Source organism: Dreissena polymorpha, chromosome 13, assembly GCF_020536995.1.
Source record: "Dreissena polymorpha isolate Duluth1 chromosome 13, UMN_Dpol_1.0, whole genome shotgun sequence".
NCBI classification, from domain to species: domain Eukaryota; kingdom Metazoa; phylum Mollusca; class Bivalvia; order Myida; family Dreissenidae; genus Dreissena; species Dreissena polymorpha.
Genome location: NC_068367.1, coordinates 49,837,562 through 49,859,439, shown reverse-complemented (window position 1 = coordinate 49,859,439; position 21,878 = coordinate 49,837,562). Strand labels below are relative to the sequence as shown.

The 21,878-nt window shown below is 37.2% G+C and overlaps 2 protein-coding genes across 4 annotated transcripts in view; both read left to right on the top strand.

Annotated features, from left to right (window-relative positions):
* LOC127855320 (receptor-type tyrosine-protein phosphatase N2-like) overlaps positions 1-21,878 on the top strand; it is a 266,493-nt gene that overhangs the window by 46,690 nt on the left and 197,925 nt on the right. The gene's annotated exons all lie outside the window — the stretch shown is intronic.
* The window catches only part of LOC127855319 (sterol regulatory element-binding protein cleavage-activating protein-like), a 252,067-nt gene that overhangs the window by 229,249 nt on the left and 940 nt on the right, over positions 1-21,878 (top strand). The gene's annotated exons all lie outside the window — the stretch shown is intronic.

Genomic DNA, 21,878 nt, shown 5'->3' with positions numbered 1-21,878 from the left:
GGCACTCAATGAAGTTACATTGAACAATTTTTTTCTACTGTAAATATTAATATATAGGCCGATTATTTTTAACAAAATAGAAAAAGATATTGGTATAACCATTATCTATAATTTTGTGTTATAACCCCAAATAACCATTATTTATGATGTTGTGTTATAACCTCCAAATAACCATTATCTATGATTATGTGTTGTAACCCCCAAATATTTCATAGTTCATTTTATTTACATTGGTTTCCATTTTTTTACTGGCATCCATGTGCAGTTTTCATTAATGGAACAGAACTGTGTAGGTTTTAAAAAATCTGCTTCATCTTGTAAGCGTAATTTCATATTTTTCTCAACTTCAAGGGGAGATGATTCTAAACTTATTCTTACGTTGCTCATTTAAGATAGGGGTTGAGTACTCATTGATATAAAAACACTGTAAAAGTTTGGGAAAAAAATGAATGAAAACTGTTAATTGCATAAAGAAGCTGCATTTCACAATACTTTGAAATTCAGTAAAAGATCATAATAGATTTATTGCTCCGATATTCATCATTTTCAATAGGGTTCGAGTAATACTGATATAAAAACACTTTACAAGTTTGGAAAGATTCAGACGAAGTTGTGAAATCTTTTAAACAATTGGAAAATGTTTATTTTGTCAAATTTAATAGAATTCTGGACTTATCGTCCAGATGTTTCTCATTTTTAATGAGGTAAAAATGCTCATTGATATGAAGACACTGTAAGTGTGGAAAGAATCTGATGAAAAATGTTGACATAATCACCTAACCAAGCAGTTTTTCACGTTTATTTTTAAATTCAAAGAGACATAATTCTGGACTTATGGTCCGATATTGCTCATATAGAGAGTTTGGGTTGGGTCCTCATTGATAAAAAAACCTGTGCAAGTTTGGGAACAATCGGATGAAAATTTTGGACTTCGAACAACGATTTCAAAATTTCTCAAGGAAGATAACTATGGACGTAATGGTCGGATAATGCTAAAGGGCCCATACCACCTGGATAGTAATACTTGTTGCGCTTCGCGCTCTATATGTGGTTCTTAAAAAAAGAACTCCGAGGAGTGCTTGACTCTAGGGATACGGGTTGCTGGAACACAGCTCCTACTTGATAAGCGGCTGCTTCCTTTATCGCAGCTCATTTTAAAAATCAATAATACGTGTCGCGCTTTGCGCTCTATATGTGGTAGGGATAGTACTTAGGGCCTATGATAGACAACCATAAAAATACATGGATAATAGATGTGTTGTTTGCATTTATTTGTTAATATAAAAACACATGTATTTTTTATAAGATATTAAAGTGATGTAAGAAATTTTAATTAACGTTGTCACCACCCGGCATTTATTAATTTTAATAAACATGTCCAATTGTAGTAAAATGGATTTTAAAATTTCTACATAAAAAAAGCTTTATTATATTTATAAACCTGACTGAAACAAATTGTCAGCAGCCAAACTGTTCCGTTCGTGCCGGAACCCAGGGGCCTTTAGATGATTGTTGCGTAAACAACTTTAGTCTAACGCTCTCCCGACTGAGCTATTCCGGCTGACATAATTTATGTACTGCTATTTGGTGAAGTTGTGTATAGCGATCTTTATTATATGTCTATTAATAAACTAATACATTGTTCTTTTTCGTACCTCTACGCCTTCCAATAAACTTGCTTGCTCGATAGGTCGTCAAATATCATACTACATTGATTCTCCACTAAATAAGCAAATTAGAAAAACCACAAAATAAATATATTTTGATTATGTTTTGTTTTTATACAAAACCAGAAAGTTTCGCGTATTTGCCCAGTCCCTGCGATCTTTCCCCTGTGTGGATCAGTTATTAATTAAAACAATTAGCTTTGCATTATTGGCAATAAATGTTGTAATAAATGTAATAGGCACAAATGCAGTACTTATTTACACTAATTTACACAAAAAATCACCACTATGCAAGATATCCTTAAAACAAAAATATATACATTGATCCGTAAAATAACTTCTCCGCCCATAAGCGAAAAAAAAATGCATTACATACTAGTCGCCGCTCTCCAGAGCAACGCCAATAAGCTCAAAACATTATTCATATTGCAAAATGATTAATGACTAATATAAAGATTCTAAAAAACGGTCCATTAACTAAAATTGATTTCACTATAAACAAGAAATCTCTTTATAAAAGATAAACGGCGTTGATAGTTCAATGAATGAGATCAATGATAGCGAATGTCTTTTTCTGTGCAGTTCATAGCTGCATCACACGCAGTAAGGGATGTAACACGGAGTTTTCGCGGCTTATTTTACATTATTACATATTGCTTGTCATAAACCTTTAGATACAAAACAGAAAACAAAAAGAAGAATGAAAGTTAAATTAAAACATACGAGTCAACCGGCCACACGCGAAGTATCCGTATTTATAGGCGCGTTCTTCGAACAAACCTGTTTAAATGGTTCGTCGGGCATTGCTATTTGATTCAATTATTAACAGTTTCGAGAATCATCGCGCTCATGCTTAATACAATAGTCAATATGGTGGAATAATTATTGTTAAATTAATCTAAAATAATATTTATCATTGTATTGTTGAAAACACATTAATAATCTATTATTGACATATCATAATTATATTGCTGAATATCTTCATTTAACATATTTCTGGTCTAAAGAAAATTCCAGGTCACCTAGTTCACGGATAGAGTCTGTATTATATAACGATTATTTTACTGGCTGCGAACTCCGGTGATGAACTGTATATAAACTCTGACTTTCACACACTGGCCGCGAATTGACCCGAAACCTCGCTGGTTGAAATGCAATGCATTAAAGTGAGGCCTCGCTTCCACTGCTCTTTATACGTTTACATGTTAACATGTTGACATGAATATGGAAGTAAGTACTAAATATGAGAACATAGCCTTTAGTATAAACACTTTTGCGCTGGTAATTCTCTGAAAATAAAAGGTCCACGCACAAACTGTATTTATGTCGAGAATTGATTGTAAAACTGTTCTATCTATTGAGCCTTTTCATTAGAGATAAAATTGTTTCATGCAGTAAAACAGTGTTACAATAACGCTGATATGTTTCCAATGTTTTGGTGTTATACTCAAATCAGCCAATGGAATAAATGAAGTGCATTCATTCGTACCTAGCCGCGGGAAATTTTATTTGAATATTATTGGACACTTACAAAGGTCAGGTCAGGTGAAAAGCTGGCTAAATACAGCTTACGCCGAAAAATAACCAATGCACCTATTTTTATGAACGATCATCTTCTATTTAAAATTTGGAAATTACCAAGTTAGTCCTATGTTGACATTTAAGGCTACTAAGCCTCGAGACATAAACAGTGGGAATAGTTCTCAAACAATTGTGTGAGACAGGAACAGAATATTTTTGTTGGGTACTGAGAAAGATGTTAATTTAGATTTGTGAATGGCGGGATTGGATTATTTCAGTTGTCCCCAAAATGTTCAACACAATCATGAATATCGCCGGATGTCTTATTTTCCCTGGAATTATTTGCTTGGGATGGACAATCCTTTGTTATTGGTAAATTTAACAAACCATTCAATGTTTATTGGATAACATATCAGACGGTATATTTTGTATGGCCATGTATTCTGTGATTTATTAAGCAGGAGAATAAAGTTGAATTCTCTTTTAGCAAAAAAACTCTCCTTTGCGCACATCATTAATTTTTTAAATAAAAAACAACGACTAGGTGGTCATGCTATCAAAAACCTTCTTTTTGTCGACCTGAAATAGCTTGAAGTCACCCTGGGGTGACAAGAAGCCGATTCATGTCACCCTGGGGTGACTTCAAGCCGATTCTACTCACCCGGTCAGCTTGAAGTCACCCCAGGGTGACATGAATCGGCTTGAAGTCACCATAGGGTGACAAGAATCGGCTTCTAGTCACCCCCGGGTGACTTCAAGCCATTTCAGGTCGACAATGACCCAATGAGCGTTAGTGTAAGATTTACAGTCAAATTCCAGTAAGAATTTTCTATGTCCACATTATTAATATTTTTATATTGCTACACCATTTTGTTGATATGAGAAAGTTTCATATATAAGTGTCATTAATTGCACGTCTTTTGTACAGGGTGGGAGTACTTGATAATGATTCAGCTGTGGTCAGAAATAGTCATTGCAGTGTCAGTATTGATATACTTCTGTAGAATATCAGTCACTCATCTCACATTATTTTGTTGTTTCATTAATGAGCTTTTGTAAAACAAAAAAGACACCACTTCATTCTTGTATAACATGTAATGGTGTATCTTATAACTATCCAAATGAAAAAGTTCATGTTTTTATTTTCCAGATGATTTCTCATTTTTCAACAAAAAATGGAAACATGTTGCTGAAGGGTTAGGGGTACATTCTAAATTGTAACCTATTATTTCTAAATAGTACATGAACGATTCTATTTATTTTATTTTAAGCCAACCTGAGCACAACGTGCTCATTGTGATTTTTTGTGATCGCCTTTTGTCCGTCGTATGTTGTGCGTTGTGCGGCGTCAACATTTGCCTTGTTAACTCTGTAGAGGCCACATTTATTTTCCAATCTTCATGAAATTTAGTCAGAAGGTTGGTCTCAATAGTATTTTGATGAGTTTGAAAATGGGTACGTTTGCATGAAAAACATGGCTGCCAAGGGGCGGTGCATTTTTCCATATATATACAGTCAAACCTGAATTCAGCGGTCATTCAAGGGAAATGATCAAAGTGACCGTTGTCAACAGGTGACCGTTGAATTCGGATCACAATTTTAAGATGGTTTGTCAGTTGTTAGTATTGCTACGTCGTTACCCCCACCCAGTCGTTTGCATACAGTGTTAAACAAAGGCTCATTGCCGTTAACTAAGCATAATAAAAGAATTAACTTACGTGTGTATATTGACTTATACAGAATAATATCTTATATATTGATTTAATTTCATATTGTTAAATTAAAGCAATGTTGTTTTCAACCCTCAAGTAAATAATTCACTCATGCATCTCGCTCATTTAGTAAATAAAGCTTGTCACGTGCCGTTGACGTCACGTCCGTACAAGTCTAAAAAGCGGATTCGCTGTCATAAACCGATAGTACGGTGTAATTGTACCCTTCTAAAAAGACGCAAAAAGTTTGTTAAAATTTATTCGTACGCAAACATCACACAAAAGCATTTTTATTCAACAACCTCATATAAAATACAAACATTCATTCATTCTTCATCCAAAAAAACATAGCACATCATGCACAAAAAAGAAGATAACTTATCACACAAAAAACTTAAAAACACACACAACCATTATCACTCGCAACAAACAAAACAATTCACTCCATTCATTCTTTATCCAAAAAAACATAGCACATCATGCACCAAAAAGAAGATAACTTATCACGCAAAAAAACCTTAAAAACACACACAACCATTATCACTGGCAACAAACAAAACAATTCACTCCACGCTAAAAAACTCGCTTATCTTCTTTTGAACACTAGCACACTTGACCTGGTGCGCAAAGAATTCGTCTTGGAATTTCATAATGAAGTCAAGCATCACCTGGTTGTTCTTTGCCAAAGCAACGTTCTTTAGGTGATCAATAAACTGGCACGTTTCGCTGACGGAGCAGACGGTGCTGGATGGGGGAAGTGCAGAGCTTTCTTCTTCCTCATCGGTATCCGCATCTGGCTGTGTGGGTTTCAGTTCCTCTATAAGTTTGGTCGCAGGCCTCTCCCAGTCTGTGATGTTGGTCTCACAAATTGCAAGGTCCTTATCAACAGCCGTCAGATCCCCGATGTCTTCATAAAACAGATCCCGCGAAACACGCAGCAACGCGAGTGGAATATCGTCTTCAGGGTCGTCCTGAATCTCTGTGTCTGTGGGCGACGGTACAGCATTTGAACCGCTGATGATTTCTGGACTAAATCCGCACTTCCGGAAACACTTAACGATCGTTTCCTCTTTAATTTCCAACCAAGCTGCAGCAATCCAATAGATTGCCTCCAAGATTGTAATGTCACGAAGGATCTCTGGACCAAGCTTGTATGGCGTCTTCTCCATTTCCGCAACAATGTGTTGGAGCTGTCGTTTCCGATATTTTAGCTTCAGTGTCTGGATGATTCCAGCATCCATCGGCTGCAACAGTGATGTTGTGTTGGCGGGAAAGAATTGCAGCTTTACGTTGGTTAGCTTGATGTGTGGATGGACCGGAGCGTTGTCAAGCAGAAGGAGGATCTTCCGTTTTTGGGCACCCATCTTCCGATCGAGCTTCCTCAACCAGTCTTCCATCGGGGGGATGAGCATCCACGCCTTCCTGTTCGCCTCATAACGCACAGGTAGCTTATCTGTGCTTATCGACCCAAAACACCGCGGTTCCCGGGACTTTCCGATAACAAGTGGCATGAGCTTTTCACTTGAAAATTTAAAAAAAACGTTTTCAATTTCAGCTTTTTTACATGAACAAATAGTCTTTCATAAATGCCTTAAGCTTGTTATAAATGTTGAAAATCCGTCCATGTTTTGCCATTAAAGCTGATCACTAATCCTCTTATCGCCTTCTTATCAAAACACTCGCCAGCTTTATGTTGTTTTTAACACTTAATCAGCGATACAGATCAATTGACTTTGTCACGCGCTAATGCGTCATGCATGCAGACGATAATTGCTATTAATACACATTGTTATTGTTAATGTGACCTGTTTAAAGTGATATTATGGGCATCTAACAGTTTATAGCTGGCTATCGCAACCGTTGTTTATTTTTGGTATTTTCACTTCATATACAATGTACACTTATATTTGTTAATTCAGCATCAACATACTAAAACAATATCCCGGAGAGAGAAAAAAAATGCATTTGAATATCAACCGTCTTTTCGTTAAACAACTGATCATGCATGTATGATGTGAACATAAATTTATTTTAGTGCAGATTCGTTCATACGACACAAAGACACAATTTAGTTTTACGGATCATTTCGGCTTAGAGGAGTGGGTTAGTCATGTAAAATAACGAATATAAAATATATTTTTAATAAACAACTGATAGCAAAATGAGTTGCAGACAATTGGTCTTTTAATGCAATCAAAATGAAAATTCAATAATAATGGTGAAACAATTTTACTTAACGGTCATGGATGCACAAACGGCGACTGTGATCCTCTGTTTTGACCGTTTTCCACCAGCACAAGTTTCCCCCTTCTTGAAGAAAGTCGACTTTGTGGAGTCCCTGTAGAAAAGGCCACTTTCATCCATGTTGAAAATGTCCTTTGGCTCATAACCTTGACACACGGAAGCAATCTTGGCCTTCCGCTTATCAACTGTATCAAGTTTAACCTCACCGCGTTCCCCACTTTGAGTTTTAAACACGATATTATTGAGTTTCAGGAATGATTCCAGCCAACCATTGCTGCCCTTAAAATCATTCAAACCTAATTCACCAGCGAACTTCTTTGCTTTTTCTTGAATCATTGGTCCAGAAACATTTATCAAACGAGCCGTAGCCTCGGTGAACCACTTAAACACCAGATCGTTCAACCTGCTGAATTCTGTGTCATATTTTGGACGCTTCAAACTCACATTACCATTGGATTCATATTCCTCCATAATTTCTCGCTTACGCTTAAGCACACTCTGCACTTGCGTATGTCCAACACAGAGCTCACTTGCTATAACACGCGAACTTTTTCCAGATTCAAACAGTTTCAAACACTTGACTTGCTCCTCTAATGTGAGGAACTTACGTTTACCACTCATTGTTATTCCGTCTTTTATTAATCTGATTGCTTTAAATAATATATTGTGTACCCTATAGAAAGCTCTTTTAAAGAATGATCTGAAAATGTTATTTTTAAATCGATACTCAATGTTGTAAGTACAATGTACTAATAAGCGGTCATTTAATAAGCGATAATTACTGTAAACGTGTCACAAACTCTGACATATTTGCTTTTGAAGATACCCCCACAATTATCCCCGGAAAAGAAACCTTCTCAACACCTTATTGTTTGTTTACTCGCAGCGGGCCGTTTTTATAATATCAAAGACAATTACCGTTATCAGACGCTTTTACCGCAAAATAGACGGACACATGATGTGCTGTGTTTTTAATTTTCGCGACTCGAGACGACTGATGCGTGACCGTTGATTTCAGGTCAAACATGAATTTCGGAGTGGAATGTAGTGGCTGTTGGCCGTTATGGACAGGTGGCCGTTGAATTCAAGTGTAATATAGAGTGTTTTTCGTCGGGGGGATTCCAGACTGACCGTTGTCTGCAGGTGACCGGTAAATTCAGGTGGCCATTAGGTCAGTTTCGACTTTATATGTATATGGCTATAGTAAAATCTTGTTAACACTCTACAGGCCACATTTATTGTCTGATCTTCATGAAACTTGGTCAGAAGATTCATCCCAATAATGTCTTGGACGTGTTCGAAAATGATGCCAATTGGTTGAAAAACATGGCCGCCAGGGGGCGGGGCATTTTTCCATACAGTACAGCCAAAGCGGCACAAACATAATCCGCGGCTACGCCAAGGCCAGATTATTAGTCCGCGGCGGCCGAATCGTGTGTTCACGCGGCGTATCGCCGTGGCACTCGGCATCGATCCGCGCAACGACGCCGAGTCTGTATTAACCTCGCGTACTTTCGCGGAGTAAATCCGCCGCATACGTACGCGGCGGATCGAGTGAAACGATATCCACCTACATGTACATACATGTATGTGTAGCGTAGAATTAATGACGCGCAACTGTTTATGTTTCGTTTGATTATCATTATTATATTTGTAATCCGAAACACACTTCAGAATTTAAATGCTAACGCGTCCTTTGGCAAATTCTAGCGTCAAATAAACAGTGCTAAAATATCCTTTGTTTCATAAAAAGTGCGCGAAAATTATGCAGACATGTAGAACGTCGTTTGGAAAGTTTGGGTGTATTTTGTGTTGTATAAATACATGAACATCACGTCAGGCGTAAATCGCGTGTTCAGTGGAGAAAAAAAACGCCCCGATTAGACGTTATTTCACCATCTCTATAAATAGTAACAAATGCCCAAATGTATTTGATACTTAAGGAAATATCGAGAATGTTTGTGTATCGTAAATATTTACCAGCATTTGCTTTAAAACTGGAATATACGGGATTATCGGGTAATTAGTAGCGATATTAACTGTATAATATGAACAAAATAAAACGTGTTTATATACGCATATTCAAACAATAGTTGTAATAAGCTGATAATTAACAAAACTACAAATACGTCGTCACCGTCTTGATTATTGATGTGGCTTCAAACTGCTAATTTTCTCAGCTAAAATATAATAGCGGAATCAACATGCAATTAATTTATAAATCCACTATATGCTGGAGCCTTGACCACTTGTATGTGCGAAAACATAATTACGTGACCTTGTTTATGTGTGAAATACATACGCTACGGGCGGGAAACAAACTTAATAATTGGCCAGACACATTAACTTTGCTTACATGTATATGCTAATACAATCCGCGCACAATACATTTATTATGATTTTAATTATAATTATAATTGTTCTTTCAAAATTTGTTAACTACATGTAACTAATAATTTAAAAAAAAAAAAATCATGATCGCATCGACTCGGCATCATGTCGCGGACCGCGGCATGCCTCGGCGGACAGATGCGAAGTTTCGCGGCGAAATGCGACTTGCCGCCACATACTGACGCGGCTTCAACGACTGATGCGGCATCGACTCGTTTCGCCTTGCCGCCGCGGATCGCGAAATACGTTTGTTCCGCTTTGGCTGTACTGTATATGGCTATAGTAAAACCTTGTTAACACTCTTGATACCACATTTATTTTCCTATCTTCACGAAAATTGCTCAGAAGATTTGTCCGAATGATATCTTGGATGAGTTCAAAAATGGTATTCTTTGCTTGAAAAACAATTGGCTGCCAAGGGGCGGGGCATTTTTTCTTATATGGCTATATGGCTATAGTAAAATCTTGTTAACACTCTAGAGGCCACATCAATTGTCCAATCTTCATGAAACTTGGTCAAAAGATTCATCCCAATAATATCTTCGAAAATGATGCCGGTTGGTTGAAAAACATGGCTGCCAGGGGGCGGGGCATTTTTCCTTATATGGCTATAGTAAAACCTTGTTAACACTCTAGAGGCCACATTTATTTTCCGATCTTCATGAAACTTGGTCAGAAGATTTGTCCCAATGATATCTTGGATGAGTTTGAAAATGGTAACCTTTGTTTGAAAAACATGGCTGCCAACTGGGGGGGGGGGGGCTTTTTCCTTATATGGCTATTATAGTAAAATTTGTCAACACTCTGGAGGCCACATTTATTGTCCAATCTTCATGAAACGTGGTCAAAAGATTCATCCCAATAATATCTTGGACGAGTTCAAAAATAATGCCCCTTTGGTTGAAAAACATGGCCGCCAGGGGGTGGGGCATTTTTCCTTATATGGGTATAGTAAAACCTAGTTAACACTCTAGAGGCCACATTTATTGTCCAATCTTCATGAAATATGGTCAGAAGATTTGTCTTACTGATGTCTTGGAAGAGTTTGAAAATGGTTACGTTTGCTTGAAAAAAACATGGCTGCTAAGGGGCAGGGCATTTTTCCTTATATGGCTATATATGGCTTTAGTAAAATCTTGTTAACACTCTAGAGGCCACATTTATGGTCTGATCTTCATGTAACTCACCCAGAAGATTCATCCCAATAACATCTTGGACGAGTTAAAAAAATGATGCCGGTTGGTTGAAAAACATGGCCATCACGGGGCGGGCATTTTTCCTTATATGGCTATAGTAAAATCTGTAAACACTTAAACTCTGACTCTATGGTGTCTATATAGGATTGAAAGCCCAGATTGAAAGAGACCTGCTTGAACTCTGACTCTATGATGTGTCTATAGGATTGATAGCCCAGACTGAAAGAGACCAGCTTGGACACTGACTCTATGTCTCTATAGGATTGATAGCCCAGGTTGAAAGAGACCTGCTTGAACTCTGACTCTATGATGTCTCTATAGGATTGAAAGCCCAGACTGAAAGAGACCAGCTTGGACTCTGACTCTAATTGTCTCTATAGGATTGATAGCTCAGATTGAAAGAGACCGGCTTGGACTCTGACTCTATGTCTCTATAGGATTGATAGCCCAGATTGAAAGAGACCAGCTTGGACTCTGACTCTAATTGTCTCTATAGGATTGATAGCCCAGATTGAAAGAGACCGGCTTGGACTCTGACTCTATGTCTCTATAGGATTGATAGCCCAGATTGAAAGAGACCAGCTTGGACTCTGACTCTATGTCTCTAAAGGATTGATAGCTCAGATTGAAAGAGACCAGCTTGGACTCTGACACTATGTCTCTATAGGATTGATAGCCCAGATTGAAAGAGACCAGCTCAAACTCTGACTCTATGTCACTATAGGATTGATAGCCCAGATTGAAAGAGACCAGCTTGGACTCTGACTCTATGTCTCTATAGGATTGATAGCCCAGATTGAAAGAGACCAGCTTGGACTCTGACTCTATGTCACTATAGGATTGATAGCCCAGATTGAAAGAGACCAGCTTGGACTCTGACTCTATGTCTCTATAGGATTGATAGCCCAGATTAAAAGAGACCAGCTTGGACTCTGACTCTATGATGTCTCTATAGGATTGATAGCCCAGATTGAAAGAGACCAGCTTGGACTCTGACTTTATGTCTCTATAGGATTGATAGCCCAGATTGAAAGAGGCCAGCTTGGACTCTGACTGTATGTCTCTATAGGATTGATAGCCCAGATGTAAGAGGCAAGCTTGGACTCGGACTGTATGTCTCAATAGGATTGATAGGCCAGATTGTAAGAAACCAGCTTGGACTCTGACTGTATGTCTCTAAAGGATTGATAGCCCAGACTGATAGAGACCAGCTTGGACTCTAACTCAATGTCTCTGTAGGATTGATAGCCCAGATTGAAAGAGATCAGCTTGGACTCTGACTCTATGTATCTATAGGATTGATAGCCCAGATTGAAAGAGACCAGCTTGGACTCTGACTCTATGTCTCTATAGGATTGATTGCCCAGATTGAAAGAGACCAGCTTGGGCTCTGACTCTATGTCTCTATAGGATTGATAGCCCAGATTGAAAGAGACCAGCTTGGACTCTGACTCTATGTCTCTAAAGGATTGATAGCTCAGATTGAAAGAGACCAGCTTGGACTCTGACACTATGTCTCTATAGGATTGATAGCCCAGATTGAAAGAGACCAGCTCAAACTCTGACTCTATGTCACTATAGGATTGATAGCCCAGATTGAAAGAGACCAGCTTGGACTCTGACTCTATGTCTCTATAGGATTGATAGCCCAGATTGAAAGAGACCAGCTTGGACTCTGACTCTATGTCACTATAGGATTGATAGCCCAGATTGAAAGAGACCAGCTTGGACTCTGACTCTATGTCTCTATAGGATTGATAGCCCAGATTAAAAGAGACCAGCTTGGACTCTGACTCTATGATGTCTCTATAGGATTGATAGCCCAGATTGAAAGAGACCAGCTTGGACTCTGACTTTATGTCTCTATAGGATTGATAGCCCAGATTGAAAGAGGCCAGCTTGGACTCTGACTGTATGTCTCTATAGGATTGATAGCCCAGATGTAAGAGGCAAGCTTGGACTCGGACTGTATGTCTCAATAGGATTGATAGGCCAGATTGTAAGAAACCAGCTTGGACTCTGACTGTATGTCTCTAAAGGATTGATAGCCCAGACTGATAGAGACCAGCTTGGACTCTAACTCAATGTCTCTGTAGGATTGATAGCCCAGATTGAAAGAGATCAGCTTGGACTCTGACTCTATGTATCTATAGGATTGATAGCCCAGATTGAAAGAGACCAGCTTGGACTCTGACTCTATGTCTCTATAGGATTGATTGCCCAGATTGAAAGAGACCAGCTTGGGCTCTGACTCTATGTCTCTATAGGATTGATAGCCCAGATTGAAAGAGACCAGCTTGGACTCTGACTCTATGTCTCTATAGGATTGATAGCCCAGATTGAAAGAGACCAGCTTGGACTCTGACTCTATGTCTCTATAGGATTGATAGCCCAGATTGAAAGAGACCAGCTTGGACTCTGACTCTATGTCACTATAGGATTGATAGCCCAGATTGAAAGAGACCAGCTTGGACTCTGACTCTATGTCTCTATAGGATTGATAGCCCAGATTGAAAGAGACCAGCTTGGACTCTGACTCTATGTCACTATAGAATTGATTGTCCAGATTGAAAGAGACCAGCTTGGACTCTGACTCTATGTCTCTATAGGATTGATAGCCCAGATTGAAAGAGACCAGCTTGGACTCTGACTCTATGTCACTATAGGATTGATACTTACCAGCTTGGACAACATTTTAAGCAAAAGCAGTACATGAGCAAAAGCAACCAGAAGCAACAACATAAAACCAGGTCTCAGATAATTAGTTTATGGGAATCGGACAGGATATTGTTTATCACACAATAAAGGCAAGACAAATGTTGGGTGTACTGCACCAAAGGCATTTATAGAAGTCGACAACTAAAGCTGCGCCATATTTACTTCAATAATTGAGATTGCTATGAAAGATGATGAAAAGATTTGGTCAGTTTTTTTCTCCATAATTTGCGAACAACAAACAATGGTAGAGAATTGGTAGACAGACATTGTATAGATGTAATTGGGTCCAAAGTCCATAATATCATCTATGGCATTGACATTTACCCAGCCCTCAGAGGTTATTTAATAATCAATACCTCTACAAGGCATATCCTTTAATGAACATGGCATTCTCATGCCTGCAACACATATAGGCCTTTGATTATGATTTCAATAGATATTTGGTATCATCTGATTTAATCATGACAGCACAGTATTGGCTTCATTTTGTTGTCCAAATAATTTGTTTACATGCTGCCCAAGGAATGGTTTTCTGTGATGAGAATAAAAGTAAACACGGTGGCTGACATTATCTGCTTAATTTATGTTTAATTTCTTTTTCAGGAATTGTGAAAGTGTAATACCATTGGCCAAATGGCTAATACATTAAGTTAAAAACACTTTGTGCTTTTGATAGTGACATACATTGCTGGTTTATACTCGAAGATTCATATCTTGCTTTGAAAGACAAATGTTGTAGAACTGGAAATGTTTTTCGGGCTCATTAAATCCCAGTTGGCTTGCCTTCTTCTGTTTGATAGTTAACACAAACTTTATCAAGAGCTGTATCCAGATGGTTTTATTTTATATATTTTTTTAAATGAATGCAGTTTTTTTTTGCGTTATAATGTCTGGCCCTTCCATGTTGGCATTCATACTGGATCAACAGGTTTTTGGACAACCGATAGTACTGTCACAAGTTGATACTTACACAGGTCTTTTTAATGCCCTTTCCTATTTGTACACAAACCCACGTTTACCTTTACCTTACATGTAGTGATTCAGTAAATCAGAGGGCTTATTTGCTTAACAGACAGTAACAATTGATTACCGTACATTCGCGGCCATAAGTCTACCTCGGCCATAAGTCGAGGGGTATAATGTGGCTAGAAAAACTTGTTTTTTGCCTTGACTCTGCCATAAGTCGGGGGGTAAATTTCCTCAATATCTCGGACATGTTTAAGTGACGTTTTAGTCATGGTTCTGAAGGCTTCTGTACCGGCAGTTGACATTTTTTGGGATATTAATAATAAGAATATATTTAAAACGAAACATTCAACGTTTCAATGATTTATTATCACGAAAAATATATTTTATTTTTCAAAATCATAATAACATATCATTGATTATTTCGAACTTGATATATATTTCACAAATCAAAATTAGTATCCCATTTAACGTAATAACTTTCACTGTTTATATTATGAGCAGATATTTTTGTATTCAAATGTTAGTGCTATTGATTTGAAAATTCGGTAAAATCTTGAACGCAGAAATTCATTATATGGTCAAAATCATTGTAACTTGCTCTCAAATAATCAACAACGCTTTCGCCATTATGCGTGAAACACGTGAATTTACCAACACTCGCATCGCTCGCTATTCGACTGTTATATACATATTCGTAAATCACGTGATACCCGAGGAATATTTTCTGCATTCTGGAAAAACGTCTTATCTGATAATACTAAGCAGATGATCCAAAGTAATTGTGTATTTGATATGTCCAATTACACTTTTTAATAATCCAGGGTGAGTGCGTAATATTATTATAATCAAACAATGAATAAAATCTTCACTCAGATAAGATCTATTTATTTACGAAACGATTATGCATTAACTGTGGGACAGTTGTGAATAAATCAACGAAACCACACCTTCATCCAATCAAAAAATATATCATGTGAAGTTGGAAAATAGCGATTGGTTAAAGGCGTATCCAACGATCAAGTAATTATTTTTGATTGGTCAGAAGTAGTTTGTAGCAGAACCGTTGTGCATATCATTAACGGATAACTATTTTAGGCGTGACGCAATAAAGACAAATGATCGAAAGGATGCCAACACTACACTTTACACTTTGATCTTAGTCAAAGGCCGAGAAGCGATAATTGGTGGCATAAAGACACCTGCAACTGTTGACAGTTTGTATTTACACGGATTAACTTTAAATGTGTACAAGTGTCAGCAGTCGATTTACTATTGTTCTTAGCAGACACCGGGCGATGTATCAATAGACAAATTGCTATGTATAATTTTCACCACTTTACCGTATGTCACAAATGTTTAATATTTTTAAAGTTATTTTTACATGTTTTTATTTGGACTTATTACGAAGATTAATGAATTAAAAACCAATGTAAACATGAGTATTTTGTTATCGGCGGACATTTAAGTAAAAGACGAGTCGGCCTTACCGTAAACAATCATCATTCCTCCGCTTCAGAGATTTATTACTTTAAAAAACGGCACAGAAATATGTTTTTTTATTTTTTATTTAGTAACTCATCCATAAGTCGAGTTGACTTTTAAAGTCAATTTTGGCAGCGTTTTTAGGTCGACTTATGGCTGCAAATTTACGGTAGTTGAACGAAAAAGTATTGGGCCTGTATTCACCATCCCATTCTTAGACTTGATAATAAAAATAAGACTGTGACCAAAGAAAATACATTCAGTGTTTTAATATATACAGGCTGTTCACGAATATATAAGTTTGTGTCATTTTGAAATGTACAGTACAGCCAAAGCGGAACGTATTTCGCGATCCGCGGCGGCAAGGCAAAACGAGTCGATGCCGCGTCAGTCGTTGAAGCCGTGTCAGTATGCGGCAGCAAGTCGAATTTCGTCGCGAAACTTTGCATCTGTCCGCCGAGGCATGCCGCGATCCGCAACATGATGCCGAGTTGATGCGCATCATGAAATAAAAAAAATCTTTTTAAAATTATTAGTTACATGTAGTTTGCAAATTTTGAAAGAACAATTATAATAAAAGTTAAAATCATAATAAATTTATTGTGTGCGGATTGAATTAGCATATACATGTAAGCATAGTTAATGTGTCTGGCCAATTAAGTTTGTTTCCCGCCCGTAGTGTATGTATTTCACACATAAGCAAGATCACGTAATTATGTTTTCGCACATACAAGTGGTCAAGGCTCCAGCATATGGTGGATTTATAAATTAATTGCATGTTGATTTTGCTATTATATTTAAGCTGAGAAAATTAGCAGTTTGAAGCCACATCAATAATCAAGACAGTGACGTCTTATTTGTTGTTTTGTTAATTATCAGCTTATTATAACTATTGTTTGAATATGCGGACATAAACACGTTTTATTTTGTTCATATTATGCATTAATATCGCTACTAAATACCCGATAATCCCGTATATTCCAGTTTTAAAGCAAATGCTGGTAAATATTTAGGATACACAAACATTCTCGATATTTCCTTAAGTATCAAATACATTTTGGCATTTGTTACTATTTATAGAGATGATGAAATAACGTCTAATCGGGGCGTGTTTTTTTTCCACTGAACACGCGATTTACGCCTGACGTGATGTTCATGTATTTATACAACACAAAATACACCCAAACTTTCCAAACGACGTTCTACATGTCTGCATAATTTTCGCGTGCTTTTTATTAAACAAAGGATATTTTAGCACTGTTTATTTGACGCTAGAATTTCCCAAAGGTAGCGTTAGCATTAAAATTCCGAAGTGTGTTTCGAATTACAAATTTAATAATGATAATCAAACGAAACATTAACAGTTGCGCGTAATTAATTCTACGCTACACATACATGTATGTACATATATTTTCACTCAATCCGCCGCGTACGGATGCGGCGGATTTACTCCGCGAAAGTACGCAAGGTTAATACAGACTCAGCGTCGTTGCGCGGATTGATGCCGAGTGCCACGGTGATACGCGGCGTGAACACACGATTAGGCCATAGCATACTAATAATCTGGCCGTGGTGTAGCTGCGGATTATGTTTGTGCCGCGTTGGCTGTACTGTATGATACCATAAGAATAAACAGTTCTAAGAAGATCTTTATTTTCAGACTGAAGTCTAAGAATTGGTTGATGATTACTGGCCCTGGAATTTAAATGCACGGTATATGTCATTTGGTGTAATCTACTAAAAGTATTTGCCGTTCGATTTTAAAAGTGTAATTGCAGTCCCTTCAGCCCATGAATTTGTCATCTCAGCTATTCTTAAAGAACCATTGAAATGGTCTCTTATTGATCCGCAATTACTGGTTGTGAAAACTCTTTACATACTCTATATTAGAAGATGTTTGAGGCAATTTTCTGTCATTTACCTCAATAAGATACCAGCTGTCATAAATAAGTCTCTGAACTTCCTCACATATGTCATCAAGCCCTGTCGAATCTGTTCTTGTGAATTTTGAAATACACCTGTAATTTGTCGGTGGGTGGGGTATTTTTTCATATAATGAAAAGACTACATGCTCAAGTTCAATATAAAGGTAAAGTTGTCTAGTAAGTCACCAGTATGTTTTCTGGTCTGTATGTTGAGCAGGATTAGTATAATGACACTGAATATGGGCCCAAAATAGGAGGTGTTAAGTGCTTCATCATCAAAACCAACTAATTATGTTCCATTATCACCATACTTCTGCCTTGCTCTGGGAAAACAGGCCTTAATGCAGTCTGCATAGGGTAATCATAGGGATGACAATTTCCGCCTACACTGGATTTTCCCAAAGAAGACACTTTTTTAAAACAAAAATACGATATACGTCAAAAGTGTTGTCCGCAATAAGCCTTTCCAGACTGCATACTTAAATAGCACAATCTGGGTGTGAATTGTTAACAATTGCGCTAAACCTTGCTAATCTACCTAAACCAAGTTAACGGTATTTATACAGCTTAACTGCAGTAGTGTTCTTCATACGAAACGTCAAGTTTCAAGTAAGTACACATTTTAAAGCACCCTCAATAGTGAATTCAATTTAAAAAAAAGTCAGGAACTATGTGTACTTAACGTTGGGTAAAAAATTATTTTATGCCTACAATAATTTGGTCTGAAGAAAATCATGATCGCAAATTCTTTGATTGGTCTACCAGAAAATTGCCTAAAATTTATGTCACATATAATTATCAGTGCTACACAGGCCTTTTAATGGTCCCTCACCGGGGCACTTGTATTTCGAAATCAGAGTCCGTTGGGTGTCTGAAATTTTCAGATCAGTGTATTTTTGCAGTAAATGCCATTAGCAATTCTTAAGATCAAAATTATATTGACCTTTCTGACAAATAAATTTTGAAAGCTGATTTCAGACCCTCTGTCAATTGCATATCTCTTTACCCAACTTAAATCGGCCTTTTTTAAAATGGAATCTGAAGGATTATTGGGTAATTAATAGAAGCTGGAAAGTAGTATTAAGTATGCAGTAATATAGTTGGGTTGATACGGATGTATTGGGATTATACTATCTATGCATGAAAGGTTTACAACAATTAACAATAATTTTTAAATGATTCTTTATCAATGATTGTAAAGCTGTTTTTTTCTTGAAGAGTATTAGCACACCAAATGGCATCATTTGACTCTAAAAATGTACCAAAAAATAAAGTATGGAGGGACAGCCCTCCATAACCAACCCCATCGGCCCTGGGGCTTCTGAATTCATTCATTTGGATTAAATCATTATCAGTGCTTTAAATTGCAGTACATATATACCTCAGAAGGATTGGCTTACAAAAATCTCGTAAGCATATTGATTGTCTGAATATTGACTATTGAAAATACGCACAACATTTAAATACTCTTCCCATCAAGTATAGATATTTTAATAGACCTGAACAAAATTGATTAATTTGTTGACTTATTCACTGATTTGGAACCAATGAAATAAGTGATGATATATTAACTACAAACATATTAATATCCACATAGCCGAATGGTTCAGAGGTATGAACCTAACACCCACAAAACTGTGATGACAATACAAGCTATTGTTGTAATAATTGAATGTAACCATATTGCCCTCTGAGTAAGTATTTATTTCTTCAGCAATTCTAGTCAATAATTTTTTCAAAAATATTACTTAAGTACACCTCTGATAAAAAGTGCACCAAATGCGGGACATCATTATTCAGAATCTGATAGTTTAAGTTTCGACTACCGCATCTGATAGTGGTGCGGTAGTCGAGTGGGGTGGTGCGGTAGACGAGTGGTAACACTCTGGTCTACCATTCCAGAGGTCCCCGGTTCAATCCTTAGCTGGGGCACTGGAAAATTCTGAAATGCTTCAAGTGTTTCCCACCCAACTTGAGATGTACTGGTATGAAACCCATGTAATTCTCGCATGTATCGGTGCTATACACTGAGCACATAAAAGAACCAAGGGATCTACTCGCAAAGAGCTAAGGTATAGCATCCGGATTCTTTGTATCTCAATACTGTCTCATCTGCTTGCTGTCTCTTCTGCAAAATTAAAGGACCCCATTGGAAATAAGTGCTTGCACTTTCATGGGTTATCCTTGACTGCTAGGTCAAAAAGAAATACAATACAGTTGATCGATTATTGTATGTATATGATATTTATCACTTAGATTTCTAGACAGCACGGTTTGTTTGTTTGTGTATGAAACTGGATCATTGCTTACATAAGCGTGGGCACATCTTACCACAGGAAGACCAATGGTAGTGTTAGTGATATACGTCAAGCACATTACATACTGACGCAGTGTTTGTCACGTCCACAGGATATCTGTGAACCAGGAATCAATAAAACCAACACTACCAACAGTCTGTGATTTGCCTTGATTAATGTGGAACATCAAATCGTAAGAATCTCAACAGGTGCACTATATGTACTGAAAGACCTAGGACCACAAAAAGTAGAGGAAGCTGCTCCAAATGGGCACAGTGGATACTGGACCATGAATGTAATAGTTTAATAAATGTATGGAATTCCAACACTTATAATGAAGGTAATTCTAAACATTATGTTCACATTTTGTATAGAACAACCAAGATGGAGGACAGTGGAGGTAGGAACCAAAAAGCAAAGCACCCTGCTATATCTCTCTTTATCATATCTTACCATATATAAAATATTGAAAACTACCTCCTTAGTACATGTGGACAAGTTCATACAGGCAGTGTCGTTGTGTGTTTTTAGCTCCCCCAAGCACAACATATTTTTGTGACTATTGTGAGTTTTTGTGATCACCTCTTGTCTGCTGTTTTCTTGCCTTTTCTGTGGTTTGTTGTGTGTCGAGCGTCCTGAAGAAATAGAATATTTGTCCTAATGTTGTCTGAGCCAAGATCTAAACTTGGTCATGTAAGGTTAGCAACAAGCTAAAATTAAAGAAAACAAAATTGAATTGAACACAAGAAGTCACTGATTTTCCTCATCATTGTTTTAATTATATCTCAACTGAGTTGGAAAATGGTTCTGGTCTAATTAAAAACATGGCCATCAGGGGGCAGGACAGTTTGCCTTATACAGCTACAGCAAAGCCTTGTGGACACTCGAGATGTAATATGGTTTATTCAAACTTCTTGAAACTTGCACAGAAGATTTGTTGTAATGATACCTGGTCTTGGTCTGGTTATAAAATGGTTGATGTTTATTGTAAGACATGGCTGCCCAGGGCAACAAAAAATGCCTCAGAATATTTTGGTTTTAATCTTTCTTGAACAAATGGAAAATGGTTAACAGCCATTCAAAAACATGGCTGTTAAAAATGTGTGCTGTTGTATATGTATGTATCTACATGCAGTGGAACCTTTAAGCTCAGATTAAGTTAGACCATTGGGGGACTCAGCCGGTGAGCACTTAAGGACCTTTAACTCTCTTGTTCAGATTATAACTCTTTTCCACTCAGAAGCAAAATTAAAATGGCTATGTACAAACAGCATAATACCAGGACAGCCTGGGAGTAACTCACAGTCTGTTCAGGTTTTATGTTGTTTGCTGCTCATCAGTATCTAAAAGTTGGAAATGAAGCTTTTACAAACTGGAATCTAGCAAGAAAGGTCTTTACTTAAATTAAACTTTCTAAGGGACTACAAATGCGTCAAAATATGTATCTAAATGGTAAAGGGATAAGCATGCATGTTCCTCTTCACTGCTGACAAACCTTGTCATTAAATTTGATGCTTCAATAATACTAAAAATGAGACTTACTGATAAACATCTAATGTTTCATAATATTAATAATGAATTCAGTATGGATTATTTAAAATCCAGTCCTTCATGGTTTTGAGAGACTAAGCTTTATTGTAATGTTTTGTGTTTGTTATTCAACTGTGTATTGACTAATGGTCATGATGAACTTGAAATCAATGCTTTTATCTCTGTGAATAGTGGTGGTAATATTTGTGATAATGTCAACATAGAT